The 18,941-nt window shown below is 42.4% G+C and overlaps 1 protein-coding gene across 31 annotated transcripts in view; it reads left to right on the top strand.

The window, feature by feature from the left end:
- LOC145526208 (uncharacterized) overlaps positions 1–18,941 on the top strand; it is a 418,885-nt gene that overhangs the window by 180,637 nt on the left and 219,307 nt on the right. The window contains exons 1-2 of one of the 31 annotated variants that reach the window (XR_014068745.1): positions 12,158–12,459; positions 13,327–13,470. The exons of 29 other annotated variants lie outside the window; for them this stretch is intronic. The gene's annotated coding sequence lies outside the window, so the exon portion shown is untranslated. Of the gene's footprint in view, positions 1–12,157; positions 13,471–18,941 lie in introns of those variants that run through there. One more of the 31 variants, XM_081541321.1, reaches the window with a different exon arrangement.

Here is an 18,941-nt window from a genome sequence, read left to right as displayed (position 1 = left end):
CAGACTTTATTTTTCTGGTCTCCGCATCACTGCAGATGGTGATTGCAGCCATGAAATTCAAAGATGCTTGCTCCTTGAAAGAAAAGCGATGACCAACCTAGACAACATATTAAAAAGCAGAGACATTACTTTGCTGACAAAGGCCCGTATAGTCAAAGCTATGGTTTTCCCAGTAGTCATGTATGAATGTGAGAGTTGGACCATAAGGAAAGCAGAGCGCCAAAGAATTGATGCTTTTGAACTGTGATGTTGGAGAAGACTCAAGTCCCTTGGATAGAAAGGAGATCAAACCAGTCCATCCTAAAGGAAATCAATCCTGAATATTCATTGGAAGGACTGGTGCTGAAGCTGAAGCTCCAATGCTTTAGCCACCTGATGTGAAGAACTGACTCATTAAGAAAGACCCTGATGCTGGGAAGGATTGAAGGCAGGAGGAGAAGGGGATGACAGAGGGTGAGATGATTGCATGGCATCACCAACTCCATGGACATGAGTTTGAGTAAGCTTCGGGAGTTGGTGATAGAGAAGCCTGGTGTGCTGCAGTCCATTGGGTCGCAAAGAGTCGGACATGACTGAGCGACTGAATTTACTGAAGTCCATCGGTGTTGGTGCAAGTGGCATTATTTCATTCTCTTTTTGTGGCTGAGTAACATTCCATTATATATATATATATATATATATATATATATATATTCTTCTTTTTACATTCCTTTATCAATGGACATTTATGTTACTTCCATGTCTTGGCTATTGTAAATAGTGCTGCTATGAACACTGGGGTATATGCATGTTTTCAGATTATGGTTTTCCTTGGATGTATGCTCAGGAGTAGGATTGCAGGATTATATGGAAGCTCTATTTTTAGTTTTTTAAGGAACCTCCATGTTGTTTTTTATAGTGGCTGCACCAGTTTACATTCCCACCAACAGTGGAGGAGGATTCCCTTCTCTCCATACCCTTTCCAACATTTGTTTGTGGATTATTTGATGATGGCCATTCTGACTGATGTGAGATGATATCTCATTGTAGTTTTGATTTCTGATTCTCTAATAATTAACAATGTTGTTGAACATCTTTTCATGTGCCTCTTACAAACATCACTATGTCTTTCTTCTTTCGCTAATTCAGATATTATATAGTGTGGCTGCCTGTCATCATGCAGCATTTTATCCATATGACACACCCTGAGTTTACTTCCAACAGCATTAAGTACCCATATTAAATAGAGTGGAAGATAAATGACCCTGTAACTGTCCTTAGGACAAGGCTAGAATTAGCAGATTAATCAGTAAAATAGGATGGCCAGACTGGGAGGTGGCAGGAGGCATGTGGCCTGGGGACAGAGAATGTGCAGATCCATCTCCAAGTTTAGAGCATATTATGTGAGGGGTGAGGAGATGCAAAGAAGTTAACTCATGCACTCTGTAGTCAATGTAGAGTCCATAATCAAGAGAAACCAAGAAGCAAGCAGTAGATAGAAAGTTTTCTAGGTCTCTACTTCTGTCTTCTGTAAAAGAATTCAGCACCTAGTAATTTGGTTCATAATGAAGGTTATACTTGTTAATACATGAAGTACCCAGACTGGTGCCTGGCACATAGTCAGGCTATATTAACCTGTGAGATAGCATTATTATTACTGTTTTCAGGAGCAAAAACTGGAGGATGAGGTGACTTCTGGGTCTCAGTAGCAGGAGGGGGGGATGGAAGACAGGGTAGGGATGTAGCCTGAACTCTGAGCAATGATGCTGAGCTGGTGCTCCTGAATTCTTCCCGCTTGGGGACCTCACTGATCTTGGAGACAAGCTGAGCTGAACTTGAAGCATAACATCCCGTAAAACCCAGTGTGGGCATATTGGGGAGCAGAGGCTGAGACCCACTTTCTAAAACTGTCTTCTCCAGTTTAGCTCATGCTCTCCTTTTGACAATAACATCCAGCCCAAAAGGATAGGGCTCTATGACCACCAGAGAGAGTGGCTCATGTCCACATTTACTGTTGGCTCTGCTTTAGGCTGTAATTCTGCTGATCTGTAGATGATACAGATAAATAGATGTTTAGTAAATGATTTGAGGTAGCTCATTTCCCTTTAAGGTGGTGACAGAGCTAACATGATAGCTATTTTCACCACTACCACCAGTTCAATTCCTTAATATCCACCACTGGAGAATCTCGAAGATTAATCCACTGAAAATATTTCCACAAGATCTGTGGTTGCTGTGTATTTTTCACAGTTCTCAGAGATAAAGTGGTAACTATTTTCCACAGTAACTGTATTCAGTTAATCATGTAATTCATGAGACTGTCATTGCGTTCCTGCTGTATGTTGAGAATAGCACTTGATCCTCAAGATACCGAAGAAGAATGGGACATAGTTCTTGGCTCATGGAGCAGTGCAGGGACAGAGACAAGCTGGCAAACACTGCAGTTCAGTAGAAGTGCTGATAATAGGTGAAGTAGATAGATAAAAGATGAAGTGCCATCTAACTCCAAGGATGATTAGCTCTCCATCGGTGGTAGAGTCATGGTCAAGAAGAGCCTCACAGAGGGGATAAAAAGAATCACATGACCTTAAAAGATAAGAACAGGTTGATGGGCAGAGAAAGAAAGTATTCCCAGCAGAGAGGCACCTTGTTCTTAGGGAGAAGTATGGAGCATATATACAAGGAGAGGGGTATAAAAGTGGGAAAAACAGAATTGGGCAGGTCTGGGAAAGCAGGGTCGTCAAAGACCTTGCTTCGAAAACTTGCAAGTATTGACTTTATCAGAATCATTAGAGGACTTTAAACCAGAAGATAATATGATGAGGTTTGCCTTTGAGAATATTATTTCTGATGACAGTTTGGATGATGCAATGACAGGAGCAAAAATACTACATAAGGAGACCAGGAATGCAGTTGAGAGACTATTTTAATGCCCCTGTCGCAGATGATGGAGGAACTGAGTTAAAGTAGAGAGACAGTGATGGAAGGCAGGACTCAGATTAAAATCTTCTAGAGGTAAAGGACTTGGTGGCTACCTGGATATCTAGAAATGAAGCTGAGGTACTTTAATGCCAAATATGTATATTTACTCTTGGCTATCACATTCCATGGTGCATATTCCTCCTCCAAATGATCCAAACCATATCTGGTTTTTTGTGTGTGTTTAGAGGGAAAAAAATGGAGGTGATCATCCTGTTGGAGCAGAAAAAAAAATACATTTTAAGGAAGCATTGGATTTTATTGGGATCCTTTCTCCATTTAAATGCAGAGAACCAGAGGCAGTTCCCTTACCAGAACTTTATAGATGGAGCTAATGGAGAAGCCAAAGTCAAGGTCTTCATCTCTAGATCAGTGCTTACCACATTTGATGTGCATACAGTCACCTGGAGGTCTTGCTAGAATACAGCTTCTGATGCACTGGGTCTGGGATGAGGTTTGGGATTCCATCCGCTTAACAAAGCTCCCAGGTGACACTGGCGCACTTGACCTCAATTTGAGCAGTGATTACTTATTATTCATTATTCCCAGATTATTTATTATTCCTGGAAATACAGCTTGTTAGTGTAATGGCATGGCCACAACCAGATTATAATGGAGGAAGACAGTGCACATCCCAGATTATGCTGCTGTTGGTGGTCTTTCAGATCTTATCTTGGTGTGGCCTCTTGGGAATGAGGTCTGTCCCAGGAAGAGAGCAGATAAAGTCATATACAGTCACAGGTAGTCAGAGCCAATAGGTGGTTCCGGTGTTCTACAAAGAGCCACTGAGAGTCTTCCCTCATGCTACCCCTGGCAGCTCTCACTGAGTCAGTCAGTCCTGACGCAGACTTGAAAATAACTATAACCCACTGGCCCGCAGGCAGTCCCACCTAACCAACATGGGATAACGTAAGTTTTGTTAAACTTGCCATGGGGTTGAGGAATATTTTGAGTTAAGAGTTATAAAGGGCTCTTTGTAGCCTTTGCAGTATTTATGTACCTGTCACCAGAGACAAACAAGACTGGAAATTTGCAAACTGACTCCTTCTTACCTTATGAGTCAGCACTCGTCCACGTTTGGCCTCTCCTCACTAACCATGTCGTGCGTAAGTTATGGTTTGTTTGTGTATGTCAGCCCTATAATCAAAAGAGCATAAGTGCTAGGGAGCAGGACCAGATGCCAGGGTTGGCACGGCCTGGTGGGAGAATGGCACTGACAAATGGCCCTGAGTGGCTCGAACCCAAGCTGGCCTGCCCTTGTTGCCTGAAATAGACAGGAAATCTTGCTTTAGGGAGACTACAGTAGGCTCTGAAATGGAGAGGTGTCTGGTATGAGAAAAAGTGAATCTCGAGAAGCAGGAAACTAGTCCTTTTCAGCAACGACTGGTTATGTGATTTTGGATAAGATGCTTTGTTTCTCTTGGTCTTGGTTTCTCTCTCTGAGAAATGAGGAAGTCGGCTAGATCAGTGGTCCTCAAACTTTCCTCTGCAGGGTCCTTCAGCTTGCATGGAGGAGCCAAGAGCATCAGGCAGGAGCTACCTAACTTCTTGCCAACTCTCAGTCATATGAGTTGGTAGGTCCTCAACATTTCTCTGCACTTGGTTCTTGCTGTCTTGGTAATTTCTTTCCAGTCTGTAGACGTGTTCCCATTTGTGAGGCCATTTGATTCAGATCGTGGACTTCCTACAAGAGTTCTTTCTGTACTCAGCACTGATAAAATTCTAGAGGATAAGAAATCTTTGGAAAAACAGCCCTAATGTGACCCTCAGGAATTCCGTGATCATGGGTCACACATGTGGAAAATACAAGAAGGCATTTTAACAATACTGTACAAATGCAATAATAGCATCTACTGTATCTCTAGAGTGTCTTAAGAAAATGGATTGATTTCTGAATAATCAGCTGCAGAGTTAATTTCAGCCAAACCAGAATTAACCTACTTTTTGAGAAATGCATTTATTTGGGTTCCTGAACCATGAGCTGGGCTTATTAATACACAGCTTGTGCAACCACTGGACTAAGCTTTGTCTCAAAATATTTCTTCTAAGCACCCTAAAATCTTAGTACTTCATTTAAAAGAGATTGGCCTGTTTTCACTTTCTCCATTGTGTTTATATGCATTTAAATTCTTTCCATGGACTCCACTTACAAGGATACTTACTATACTATTATGTCTCTAACCCTGATTTTCCAGGGTCCTCCAGCAGGATGTACGAGAATACAAGTGCAGAAGTGCCTGGCCACAGAGTTCAAAGGGGCTCTGTAACTTACTACTTGTAGATACAATGGAGCGTTTCACAAAGGGTTTTTCTTTGTAACCCTGACATCAGCACCATAAAGACAGTAGGCATACTTGTTGAATGACTGAATGACCATTCATTTGTTTTATTCGTTCCATGTTGACCCCATTGCAGAGCTTTGTATGAATTTTTCTCCTTGGAGAATTGAAATAAAGCTATGCATTGCCTAATCACTAAATGCTCATTTTGATTCACTTAGCCAGCTGGGGCTTCAGAGTTACCTGGCTTTGTGGATCAATCTTCTTTTGGCCGAAGCTGCACACTGTCATTCTCCTCTTCTGTCTCCTCCACAGGATTCCCCTCTTGGGCTCTTCCCCTTGGGCACAGAAGAATCATTCAACACAGAGGCTACTGACAAAAAGGGACATGTTGGGTATTAATAGGGTGGTGCTGTGCTGTGACTGTGTCACTTAATCTTGTCCCAGTCTTTGTGACCCCATGGACTATATAGCCTGCCAGGCTCCTCTGTCCATGGGGATTCTCCAGACAGGAATGGTGAAGTGGGTTGCTATGCCCTCCTCCAGGGGATCTTCCAAAACCAGGGATCAAACCCAGGTCTCCCTCATTGCTTGTAGATTCTTTGCTGTCTGAGCCACCAGGGAAACCCTAATTGGGGGGAAAATCATAATTAGTTAATGGTTAATAATAGATTTTGGTTCTTAAAAATCTAGGGAATTTTTATCACATTCAATATGGTTTTTTATTGGATTGTGTCAGAATATGCAAGTTCATGTGCACAAATTTTTGATTCATTTGGATTTTTTCATATTACAGCAAGTAACTGATTGAAATATGACGTTAGAAGATTGATAAATTAGACTCAGCTTCCCAAGGGCTTCAGAGAATCTCTAGAAAATAGTATTACACGGACTTCCCTGATGGTCCAGGTATTCAGACTCTGCCTTCCAAAGCAGGGGGTGTAGGTTCAGTCCCTGGTCAGAGAGCTAAGATCCCTCCTGCCTTGTGGCCAAAAAACCAAAACACATAAAACAGAAGCAATATTGTAACAAAGTTAATAAAAACTTTAAAAATGGTCCACGTAAGAATATAAAAAAAAAAAAAAGAAAATAGCATTATATTCCTAGGAAATTGGCATTTTAAAGCACTATTTATGAGAAAGGTGATTAATGAAACTATAAAAATTATGGAACTATAGACTCGAGGGAATCTGTTCTGAACTCAAAGGGTAGATGAGTACAGTTTACTTAGCTAAGAAACATATAGGTAAGAGAGCAGAAGACCCCAGTGAGGATATACTGGGAGAGGGGAGCAGAAGTTTAGGCTTTTTAATCTCCTTGCTTGACCTTGAGCTTGTTTGAAATTAGCATGTTCTCTCTGTCCCTTCCCTCTACCTAATGGTGGCTCAGATGGTAAAGCATATGCCTGTAATCCATGAGACCCAGGTTCGCTCCCTGGGTCAGGAAGATCCCCTGGAGGAGGAAATGGTAACCCACTCCAGTATTCTTGCCTGGAGAATTCCATGCACAGAGGAGCCTGGTGGGCTACAGTCCATGGGGTCCCAAAGAGTCAGACACAACTGAGCGACTAACACTTTATACTTTCCTTTCTCATAGAGCAAGGAGTCTCTCACTTTTTTTAAGGGGGTTTGATGAGAATATGATAATGTTGCATCATAGATGTACAACAAATCATCATGATATGGCCATGGCAAACACACAAGGCATTGAAGCCATATAGATCATTGTTCAAATCACAAACCCTTCCCCTTATTATGATACCTTGAGAAAGATATTCAACTTTTCAGAGCCACAAAACTACTACTGTATCTTTAAAATGGAGAGAATAAAGTTTGTGGAATAAAAATTTAATTTAAATATATAAAATACCATACTTTATACAGTAGATACTCAATTCCTGGTTCTCGTTATCATCATAGTATCACAGGTAGGAAATAAGTCCATTACCTAAGCATTCATTTATTCAACAGATATTTTGAATGTTTGCTGCATACGTTGGAAGTTAGATAGATTTACTGTCACCTTTTCATGCTGTTCACACATTGGATCATAGAAAAAGCAAGAGAATTCCAGAAAGAATTCTGGAGAATTCTGCTTCATTGACTATGCTAAAGCCTTGTGGATCACAACAAACTGTGGAAAATTCTTAAAGAGATGGGAATACCAGACCACCTTACCTTCCTCCCGAGAAACCTGTATGCAGATCAAGTAGCAACAGTTAGAACCAGACAGGGAACAACTAACGGACTGGTTCCAAATTGGGAAAGGAGTACATAAGGGCTGTATATTGTCACCCTGCTTATTTAACTTATATGCAGAACACATCATGTGAAATGCTGGGCTGGATAAAGGACAAGTTGGAATCAAGAGTGCCGGGAGAAATATCAACAACATCAGATATACGGATGATACCACCCTAATGGCAGAAAGCAAAGGGAACTAAAGAGCCACTTGATGAAAGCGATAGAGTAGGGCAAAAAAGCTGGCTTAAAACTCAGCATTCAAAAAACAAATGATGGCATCTGGTCCCATCACTTCATGGCAAACAGATGGGGAAAAAATGAAAATGGTGACAGGCTTTATTTTCTTGGGCTCCAAAATCACTGCAGATGGTGACTGCAGCCATGAAATTCAAAGATGCTTGCTCCTTGTAAGAAAAGCTATGACAAAACTAGATAGCGTATTAAAAAGCAGAGACATCAGTTTGCTGACAAAGGTCTTTAGTTCAAAGCTGTGGTTTTTCCAGTAGTCATGTACAGGTGTGAGAATTGGACCATAAAGAAGGCTAAGTGCTGAAGAATTGATGCTTTTGAACTGTGGTGTGGAGAAGACTCTTGAGAGTCCCTTGGAGAGCAAGGAGATCAAACCAGTCAATCCAAAAGGAAATCACCCCGGAATATTCATTGGAAGGACTGATGCTGAAGCTAAAGCTCCAATACTTTGGCCACCGATGCGAAGGGCCTACTGTTTGGAAAAGACCCTGATGCTGGGAAAGATTGAAGGCAGGAAGAGAAGGGGGTGACAGAGGATGAGATGGTTGGATGGCATCACTGACTCAATGGACATGAGTTTGAGCAAGCTCTTGGAGATATTGGAGGACAGGGAAGCCTGGTGCATTCCAGTCCATGGGGTCACAGAGGGTTGGACACAACTGAAAACAACAGGTGTCAGCTTATGTTACCAGTGGAGACAAAATGAAATCATGGAAATGCATATGCAGGGAAATATGTTGTCCTTAAATAAAAAGTTAATGTTCATAACTGACCAATAAGATTTAAGTTGCACACAGCTTTTTTTTTGTCTGGTGTTTGTTTTTAGGTTTGTATGATAAATAATTCATATCCTTGCCCATTCTTCCTTGTGATTAACAACATGTTTGCAATATGGTCATATAGTAGATTAGAGCTGGAACCTAGCTAATAAACTATGAGGTCCTTTTGCTGCTTAGTATATTGCAATGACACCCTACTCCAGTACTCTTGCCTGGAAAATCCCATGGACGGAGGAGCCTGGCGGGCTGCAGTCCATAGGGTCGTAAAGAGTCAGACACGACTGAGCACCTTCACTCATTACTCACCCATATTGCATGTAGACTTTAGATTTTATTCTGGAGGAGATGGAAGCTGTTTGAAAATTTTGAGCAGAAGGTGTCATGAACTGACTGTATTCACAGAGACTTTGCCCAGACGGCTCTAGTGGTGAGGAACCTGTCTGCCAATGCAGGAGTTGTAAGAGACATGGGTTTGATCCCTGGGTCAGGAAGGTCCCCTGGAGGAGGGCATGGCAACCCACTCCAGTATTCTGGAGAATCCCATGAATGGAGAAGCCTGGCGGGCTACAGTCCATAGGGTTGCAAAGAACGTGCCCACATATTCTGCCTCTGTGACTATGTGGAGAAGAGATGATTAAGGGGGCAAAGGTGAACACAAGATTATTTGGATGGTCATTGTAATAATAAAGGGGAAATATGATACTGATTTTGTCTTGAGTGGCGGTAGTAGGAGGTGGTAATACATGGTCAGATTCTTAATCTGATTTGATGATAGAAATTATAGAGTTTACTGGTGGATGGTGGTGTGGTATGGTTTGAGAGAAAGAACTCAAAGTATCTCAAACCTGAATTCAGGGATTTTTGACTGAATGATGGGAAGAATGATGTTTCACTGAATAGAGATAAATAAGACTAGAAGCAAATAGGACTATTTTGAGGGGAAGATCAAGGATAGTTTTGTATGACTTAAATGTGGGGCGTATATTAAATACTCTAGAGAAGATGCAAAGTTGACAATTAGATGTTTGAATCTAAACTTCAGGGGAAATACTGAAGCAGGACATAGAAATTTGACAGTCACTGGAGTATAGATGGTACTCCATGTCAAGGGAACAGATCACCAGAGACTTAATGTATAGAGAAAAGAAGGTGGAGTCCCAAGACTGAGCCCTGGAGCCTGTTAATGTTTACAGGTCAAGAAGGTGAGAAGGACCAGCAAAGGAGAACACAGAGCAGGCAGACTGGTGAAGACGTAGAAAACAAACTTATGGTTATGAAAGGGGAAAGGGTGGGGAGGGATAAATTAGGTGTTTGGACGTAACAAGTACACAGTACTATATATAAAATAGATAAACAACAAGGAACCTACTGTTTAGTACAGGGAACTCTATGCAATATTCTATAATAACCTATAAGAGAAGAAAGTCTGAAAAAGAATCACTTTACTGTACACCTGAAACTAATAGAACATTGTAAACCAACTATATTTCAATTAATAAGTGCAAAGCAGAAAAAAGGCAGACTGATGGGAAAGAGAAGAACTCAGAGAGCAATTGGTGCATCAGAAATGAGAAAGGTGGTTAAAAAAAATGTAAGATGCATTTAAGGAGAGAAAGTGGTTAACTGTGTCAAATGCTGCTAATAAGCCAAATAAGGTGAAGATGGAGAACTGATCTTTGGGGTTTCGGTTTTTTGGGATTTTTTTTGAGAACTGATCTTTGGATTTGGCAAAGTGAAGGTCCTTTGATGACCTTGACAAAAGCTGAGATGCTAGAAAGATTGGAAAGGTGACCTGATTGGAATGTGTTCAGAACAAAAGGGGAAGAGAAACAGAGACTGTGAGAATAGACATCTTTGCTCTGAAGGCCAAGAAAGTAATGGAGGCAGAGGGGAGAATGACTCAAAGAAAATGTAAGGTCTAAGCAGATGTGATACTAAAAAATGATGAATCACATTGGGTTCTGGCTGTCAGTCTGGTACAGAGTCTGGCAGGCCCACTGATTGAGACTTCAACCCTTTGGTTGCTGGACTGTGGAATGTCCAGGAGGCCCCAGGGGAGAGGTTGGGTTGGCAAAGTGGGAGAGGGGATACTTGGGAAGCTCAGGATAGTGGGTGCTTATCAGCAGATCTAAAAGTGTCTCAGTATTTTCTTAATCAGGATAGCAGTACCGGCATGTTCTATCTGAACATCTGCCTTGGATACAGAAAGAATTTTTTTCTGTATTATCTTCATTTTTCAAGATGAGGATATTGTAGCATATTTCCACCATGATGAAAATGACCAAAAGAGAGGGAAACTTGGAAAACATGATCATATCAGAGAGCAAGTTGAGGGTCAGAATTACAGGAGCTCCTTGAGTTGGTGGGTGAGAATGGGGCCGGTACATAAATGAGAGGATTGGTTTTGACTGAGACACAATCTCTTTGTTCCTTAGGACTGGAAGGCACACAAGGAGAGCTGTCATGTGGTGGTGGAGGGTGTGTGGGATTTCTTGCATGGTTGCTTCTGTTTTCTCTGTGAAAGAGAGGAAGTTTATTGTCACCTCACGTTTTTCTCTTCCTCAGAATCACCCACATTTTCTGAGATTTATGTAGAATTCTGGAGACATCCTGGTTGCTAGACCAATTTTTTTTTTTTTTAATTGAAGTATAGTTGCCTTACAATGTTATTAGTTTCTGCTGTACAACAGTGTGAATCAGCTATTTATATACATATATCACCTCCCTCTTAGATCAGTGTTTGATTCAGAATGTCTGTCTTCCATTGTGCGTGTGCTTAGTCACTCCGTCACTTCTGACTCTTTGCAACCTGTTAGACTGTGGTCCGCCAGGCTCCTCTGTCCGTGGGATTTTTCACGCAAGAATACTGGAGTGGATTGCCATTTCCTCCTCCAGGAGATCTTCCCGACCCAGAGACTGAACCTGGGTCTCCTGCATTGCAGACGCATTCTTTACTTGCTGAGCCATTGGTGTCTCCCACTAGGAGACATCAAATGGCAGAACTGCGGTCCTCTTTTATTCCATAGATGATGATTAGAGCCCAGTTAGCTTTAGAGGCAGTTTGTTTGGAATGTGATAAACCCGGGCCATCTAATGTCCTGCTTTGCTATGGAGTGGCCCAGTAGGGCCACCACTGAACCTGGCTCGGTAGGTGTTCAATAAGTATTTGTTGAACGGCTATAGGACAGAAGAAAGCAAGCAAGCAAGAAGATAACATTCAATTTGCATCTATAAAAGACACTACTAATCCAGCCTAGTATCATATGTTTCTGCTCAGGAGAGTTACATCTTGCTTGTAACTAATTCCTCCATCACATGTTTGGCATGCCAAGATTTTTGCCTAGACTCAGGAATACATCCAGAGTGGCTGAAGGATGGCAGTGCTTGATTGCTTGCCTCTCCCTCTACCTCTGAGGTTAATATGATGCTATCTGAGTGCAAAGACACAGACAGGGAGAAATTTAATGCAAATTTAGCCAGGAGTATAGTGCCACTTCACAAAATATTGATTAGGTGTCTGATTTGCTCTCCCTTGACAATGGGCCAAAGGAACGAACCAATGAGGCGGCTCAACTCCAGCTCGTCACGGTCATTCGATAAAGCCAGGCATCCAATGAGCAGCTGCTATCTTTTGATTGGGCGAGAGGCCAGAGAGGGGGGAAACCATCTTAGCAACAGCGAGGAAGAATTGCACACGCCCTTGCACACACGCACAAACACAGACCTGATGCTTTCCCTGCTGCAGGGAATGGGTGCTGATTGTGTCTCGTAAGGCTTTCCTTCAGTCACAGTCCTAGCTTCCTAAAGGATGGGTTTCTGTACACAGATCACGCTGCTCACCTGGTCTGTTAGCCTATAATCCCTTTTTAATAGAATGAAGGGGCAACCTTCCTCTCTCTGCCCCCTTCCAGCCCCACGCACAGCTTATTATGAGCCAACTTGGATCTGCAGGTAAAGGGCAGAGGCTTTGTTCTTGAAATGGGCTGTTCTGATCCCTTTTGGGCAGCTGGCCCCACCATTGCCCTTCCCCATACCACATGCCCATGGGGAAGGAGGTGGCCTGGAGGCCAGGCCCTCTCCTGATCTGTTGTTTCCTGTGCTTTCTGGAAGAACCCAAGAAGGGGTTTCCCCAGGCCAGTGCAGGCTTCTGGGTGGCTGTTATTTTCCTTACTGGCTTCCCCTTGTTTCTTGGCCTTTACATCCAAGGGCCCAGGAAAGCTTTCCTGTTTCCAGCTTGACACTTGGCAAAGCCTTTCGTAGCCACTGGGTTCCCAGCATTTAACACTATCTTTTGAAAGGCTCCCCTCCTTTGGTCTCCACTGGATTTTTATGTTTTCTGAGCAGTTGCCCTTATTCCCCAGGTGCCAGGGGCTGGGAGCTGCCTGCCAACCCATGGTTCCCCCAGATTAGTGGCTTCTTGCCCCCCCTTCTCTAACCCCCACCTCCTGCCCTGGCTCTGAGTCTATTTGGAAGCCCGTGGTGACCGTGGGTAACTAGTGGGGCTGCACACGGGTTCCCAGCATCTTTCTTTCCTCCATAGACATTGCTGACAGCTGCTTTCAGCATGAATCTTTGATCTAGGAGCATCTGTCCTTGGGTCACCCAGTCATGCTGGTGGCTCTCACTCATGTTCCCTGCCGACAGGGGCTGTTCTGTCTGGGCAGGAAAGCCTATCAGGAAGGACAGACTTCACTCTAAGCGGCATGTGGCTATATTCTGTATCAGAGAAAAGGAAGTTGAGATCATGTCATAGGAATTTTCCAGTCCAAGAAGGATTATTGTCCAGGAAATGGTACGCAGCTGTTTTCCATCTTCTAGCCTAACCAAACAAAGGGAATGGCATGAAATGGAAGCCAGAGAGGATTATTAAGACAGACATGAAGAACTCATTCCTGCATATTAGGCTTAATAGAACCTGGAAGATGTTACCGAGGGAACATTTGGAATTACTTTCCAAGTAAGGTATGATCCCCAATTACTTTCCAAGAGAGGTACAATCCCCATCCACTGGAGTTTTTTTTAGGTGTCTTCTCTCCGAGATGCAGTGGGATGGACGTGATGACCTCCAGGGCAGCATTGTTGCCCTTTGGAGTCAGAGTGTCCTGGATTTAAGTTGCAGCTTTGCAGCAGCCTGATAATGTGGTGTCAGCAAATTTCTTAACTTCACTGAGCCTTTTAAAAAATCTTTATCAACCATATTGTTTTAAATAAAACCATATATGTAAAATGCCTTGCTTAGGGCTTCCTATGTAGTAAGCGTTCACAACTCTTGGCACTTCCTCCCAGTTCTAGAATTCCCAGAGCTTCATGCTGTTAGTAGACCTATGGATACAGTGTTATTAATCAGTTTAAAAACCTGAGCATCTCCATGGAGCTTAGCTTCATGAGATCTGCCCATGGTTTCTACCCATGACAATTTATGTTTTAAGCCAGTAAAGCAGCTGAACAGTTTACATAACAGGGAACCCCTGAGGCAAGGCAAATCTAATGCCAGTTGTACAGAGTCAGTGAGTGTAATGTGAAAGGGCTATCTACTCAGGTTAGAATCACCCAAGAAAATATTACAGGAAGGGTGTGTTTTAGTTCAGAAACTATCATTTATGTCCTGTGACTCAGTTTTCTTAGCTATATAGTATGTAGTGTTAGTCGCTCAGTCGTGTCTGACTCTTTGCGACCCCGTGGACTGTAGTCCACCAGGTTCCTCTGTCCATGGAATTCTCCAGGAAAGAATACTGGAGTGGCTTGCCATTTCCTCCTCCAGGAGATATTCCCGACCCAGAGACTGAACCTGGGTCTCCTGCATTGCAGGCAGGTTCTTTACTGTCTGAGGCACCCAGCTGTAAAGTGGGCACAATGCTGCTGCTGCTGCTAAGTCGCTTCAGTCGTGTCCGACTCCGTGCGATCCCAACTCCGTGAAGCCCACCAGGCTCCCCCGTCCCTGGGATTCTCCAGGCAAGAGTACTGGAGTGGGCTGCCATTTCCTTCTCTGAAAGTGGGCACAATAGTTGTGAGGATTAAATGGTATTGGGAGCAGATGAAATGCTGCGGGCACGTTTAGCTGTAAAAAGCATACTTTATCCAATACACACACTGCCCTCATCACAGGACAGTCAGTCGAATATTTTTAATGTGTCAAATGAATTGATAAAAGTTTCGGCTATGAACAACAGCTGGACAGAATTACTCGTGTGCTGCTGAGGGACTCCATGACAGTGACCTTTGGTGTCCGCCCTCCCAAGCAGCCGCAGACACCCACTCCTCCCTCTGTGGACTGTGATTCATCTCATACGCGTTTTCCCTCTTGTCTCCCCATTTGCACACTCATAGGCAACACGGATTTGGTTGGACCTGCGTCTGTTGAGATGGCCAGCCAGTAACAGAAGCCCCATGGGGATGGCTGTGGTCTGGTTTCGGGAGTGGATCTAGCGAGTGAGGTCTAGGTCAGGAAGCTATTAGCCGCAGAGTCAGGGAATATATTCAGCTGTCATCACTTTGTAATTAAAATAGCCTGGTGGTGCTCGCATTCCCCCACTCAGCTGCCTACCTCACACTCCATCCTCTCCCGTGCACTCGGTGCTCCCGCAGAACAGGGGCAGGTTATTTTCTCCCTGGTCCAAGGTCTCTGAGACTTGTTTGGAGACCATGAGAAACCTGACTCTTAGGAGGAAATGGGCACAATGCGTGTTTCTCCCCAGCTCCACCTTTAGTAATGACATGGGGAGTGAGGGTCTGCATAGCAGGGAAGTCTGAAAAATGCTACCAACAAGGGCTTTTGTCTCCCTGGAGAGTGGCACATTAAACACAGACAATCACATCCCTAGAAGAGACTTGGGGTCAATTCCCAGCTGATAATTCCTGAGATTACCATTGTAAAGTAGGATTTTCCACACTCTATATTTTTTTCTTCATTTTCCATCACATTACATCCACGTGTTTCATTGCTTAGATAGAATGGAAACTTGAGAAACAAGATGGGCTCATTTTTAGAGCCTGTTCAGCTACACCTAAGTTAAAATCCCTGCTCTGTGATTGCTTGTCACATGCTTTGACCTTTTTTATATACTTAACTGTTTTAAGCATTGATTTTCTCATCTGTAAAATGGGGCTGATAATAGAATCTACTGCTGAAGGTCGCCGTGAGCATTCAGTGTAATCTTTCATTAAAGCACTGAGTGTGATATCTGGCATGAAATGATCGTGCAGTAAATGTTGGCTATATTGTCAGTATTTATCATTCTGGTTGGGGGACATGATAAAAAAAATTGATCAGATGTAGACTCGCCATGTTCAATCAGGCTTGTCATGCATGTATAAGTTTAATGAGGACATTATTTGACACAGTTGTCTGAACCATATAACAGAAGTGTACGAATAGGGTGCCATAACACTTAATTAAAATGTTTAATTTATTACCCTGGTGTTTTCTGCATTTAAAGATATTGTGCACAACAAAACACAGCACAGTCCCCACTCTCTCAAATTGGCATAATACTCAAATTATATATTCAGCACTTATAGCAATATGCAAATAAAGCATTAACATAGATGCAGCTTCATCAACACAAAGCACTTATTTTGTGCCTATTTTCCGTAGGCATACCAGAGCAAAATGATTTTGGACAAGTCTAGTTTCTACTCTTTTGGAGTTTGTGGTATGTAATAGATGATATAGGCAAACCTTGTTTCATTGTGCTTTGCAGATATTGCTTTAAAAAAAAATGGAGGGTTTTACAGCCCTGTGTTGTGAGGTGATAGATAGTAGCATTTTTTAGCAAGAAAGTATTGTTTAATTAAGGGATATACATTGTTTCGATTGACATAATGCTATTGCATTCAACAGATTATAGGATAGTATAAACATAACTTTTATAGGTACCAAGAAACAAAAGAACTTGTGTGACATCCTTTATTGTGATATTGGAGTTATTGCATTGCTCTGGAACTGAACCCACAATATCTCAGAGATATACCTGATACTGAGATGTAGCATAGGTGGAAAGAGATCAGAGATTCTGAAGGCAGACTAAAAAATTTTGTACCAGGAGCTAACTCAGAAATGTGAAGTTCCTCACCTTTGTTGTGAGACAGAAATTCACTTTAGGTGAGCATGAGTTAGCCTCTTGGGAATCTTATACATGGGCCAATAGGCTTTGATTAAAGTTTGTTGCCTAGGTTGACACATTTTAAATTGTTTTTCCTTGAAGTGCAGTTTTCTTCTTAAGAGTGAGCCAAACAAGAGTGAGGGGCCAGTTGAGCAGGGACCCATGGCAAAGCTCACCCAGCATTCAGCATTCTGTTCTCAGAAGCCACCCCCCCACCCCTGTTTCACTGGTTGCAGTGGTAGCTTTGGAATTAATGTTTCTCCACAAGGCTCCTCTGTCTGATGTATTTGCACTCTAGAGGTAAGTATCGTCAAGTCACCCTGCATTAGAATCACCTGGAGTGCTTGTACAAATGAAGATTCCTAGGTCAAAATCAAGTCCAATAAATCACGGGGCTGGGACCTAGGAAGTTAGCCTTTCATCGTGGGCCTTGGATCACTGCTGTCCACAGCACACCCTGCTCTAGATGCTGCCCTTTCAACATTCCTCCTCTCCCTAGGCCTCCTAACTACTTCTGCTGCTATTGCCTTAGATCATATGTCTAACCTGGCTCCTTTAACTCTCTCTTAATTGGTCTCCTAGTTGTCCTCTTTACTAGTAAAAATAAGCTAAAAAGAATTCAAATCTTATAGTGTCAGATTCTACAGTCAGCCCCTGTTTTCTATAGGATAACTTAGTCTCTTTACTAGGACAAGTAAAGCCATCACCAGCCTTGCCTCCTGCTTTATCCCCCAGGGTACCCCTGTCCAGCCACACTGAGGACAGGTCTCTGAACACACAGTGTCAGGGCACCAGGTCCTTGCTTCTGTTCTGGCATTTGGCTCGAATGACCTCCCATTACCCGACTCCTGACCCTCTGACAAATGCCTGCTTTAATAGAATAGCTCAAGAATTACCTCATCTGGGATGACTTTTCTATCCTATTCCTTTTTTGTGCCTGCCTCCTCCCTCCCACCTGTATTTTCTTTGATGACAGCACTTGCAACACTCCAGTGTAATATTAGTTGACAAGTCTTGTCACTCCTTTAAAAGCATAGCCCAGGTCTGTGTCCTCTTGGTATCTCAAGAAACATATTGATGTTTTCCAGAATGAATGAATGAACCCATGAATCGTACAATGTGGAGCCTCAGTCGATTCCCAGACTAAATTTGCAGCTCAAGAGTTGGCCACGTCATCTTACATTATCTTGATAAGATAATATATAATCTTATCAAGAGTCTTGAAGATTGAAAGCAAAATGAAATCATTTAGAGTTTTCCACACGTGAGTGGGCTCCATCCAGTTTGACTAACACATACTAAAACTGTACAAAGCCCACAGTCTTCCTTCCCTTCGAGATGTGGAGATAAAAATAGGGAGAATGAAATAAATGAAACCAGTGTCTTTGTTATATAAACCGCAGGGTAAATTTGGGTAAGTGAGCAATCTATGTGGCAAATGTAACTGATCTTTCTGGGGAGTTATTTTATTTAATTGATTAATTTAATTGCCTAGCAAATGAAATCTGAAAATCCTATCCCTGAGAAGACTTACTTGCTACAAATCCATTCTCTTGTCTAAACCTCATTGATTGCAGTTAATTTCCCATCATTCCTTCTGTCTACAGTGTGATTTGAGCATTTTACTATTTTCTTTCAGGGCTGAAGTTCAAAGATTAGACATAAAAAGTTGAAGACTTTCAATTCTACTGTCTGAGGCATTTTAAGAAATGCTCTCGTGTTGCTGGTGGGGATATGAAATGGAACAGCTGCTTTCGAAAACTGTTCAGCAGTTGCTTATAATGTGAAGTGGAGATTTAATATGAGACTTCTCTATTTCATCCCTAAGAATTTACCCAAGAGAAAAGAAAATACATGTTCACCTAAAGAGTTGTATGTGAATTTTCACCCCAGCAAAATCATAATACCCCTGAAGTGGAAAAAATTCAAATGTTCATGAGTTAGTGAATGGAGAAACAAAATGGTGTATATCATACAGTGGAGTACTAGTCAACAATAAAAATAGAATAGTGCTGCCTGCTACTACATAGGTGAGACTCAAAACTGTGGTAAGAGTAAGAAAATAGACACAGAGGTGTTCATACTGTGTTATTCCGTTTATTTAAAATGTCCAGAAAAGGCAAATTTATGGTGACACGAAGCAGAGTAGTGGTTGCGTGTGATTGGCAGGTAGGAGCATAGAAGCTGACTGCAAACAGGTGAGAGGGAATTCGGGGGGTGGTGACTGACATGTTTTAAAACTGGATTGCAGGGCCGTGGCACTTTGTCGCCTTCGTATTTTTGTCATAGTGATGTTACATTTTCAGAAACTTTTCCCAGGTAATATTTTTT

This window comes from Giraffa tippelskirchi, chromosome 11, assembly GCF_054371585.1.
Source record: "Giraffa tippelskirchi isolate mGirTip1 chromosome 11, T2T-mGirTip1v1.2.pri, whole genome shotgun sequence".
NCBI lineage: Eukaryota > Metazoa > Chordata > Mammalia > Artiodactyla > Giraffidae > Giraffa > Giraffa tippelskirchi.
The sequence above is the reverse complement of the archived record's forward strand: the minus strand, read 5'-3'. Positions and strand labels throughout refer to the sequence as shown.